We start from the raw sequence: 579 nt of genomic DNA, 5'->3' as shown, positions 1-579 counted from the left end.
GGTAGGGAAGGCAGGGTAAGGCCATGGGTGATCTTCCCTAGTCCTCAGGGCCAGGCTGGGCTGAGCTGGCTCCTGTTGAATCCTGCAATCCAGCCATGCAGCCAGGATCCACATGGTGCTGGAGTGGCTAGCAGCAAAGCAGGGAAATGGCAGCCAAAGGCATGGGGAGTGGGAGTTAGCGGGCGCACAGGAATGCAGTAATGGCTGGGAAGGGCCCAGAGCAAGGCAGCAGGAGCACAGGGTCCAGCACCAGTTGTGCTGCAGGTGGGGCAGGGGTCCCGCGCTCCTGCCACCCTGCTCTGGGCCCTGCTAGCACTGGCCCTGTGCTTCTGTCCAGCTGTTGCTGCACTCCCCTGTATCCACTCCTGCCTGCCTGTAGCTGCCATTAGCTTATTTTCCTGCTGGCTGTCGGCCGCTCCAACATCACATGGTTCCTGGCTGCATGTCCAGACTACGGGAGCACAGGGCCCGTGCTGGTACCCTGGGGCCAGGAGTGGGAGGGTGTGTGTGTGTGTTCATAGGGTGAGTCCCACGTGTGCACCCCACCATACACATGCACCCACACCTGCCTCACACTAC

Source organism: Crocodylus porosus, unplaced genomic scaffold, assembly GCF_001723895.1.
Source record: "Crocodylus porosus isolate Cpor-Errol unplaced genomic scaffold, CroPor_comp1, whole genome shotgun sequence".
Classification (NCBI taxonomy): Eukaryota; Metazoa; Chordata; order Crocodylia; family Crocodylidae; genus Crocodylus; species Crocodylus porosus.
The sequence above is the reverse complement of the archived record's forward strand: the minus strand, read 5'-3'. Positions refer to the sequence as shown.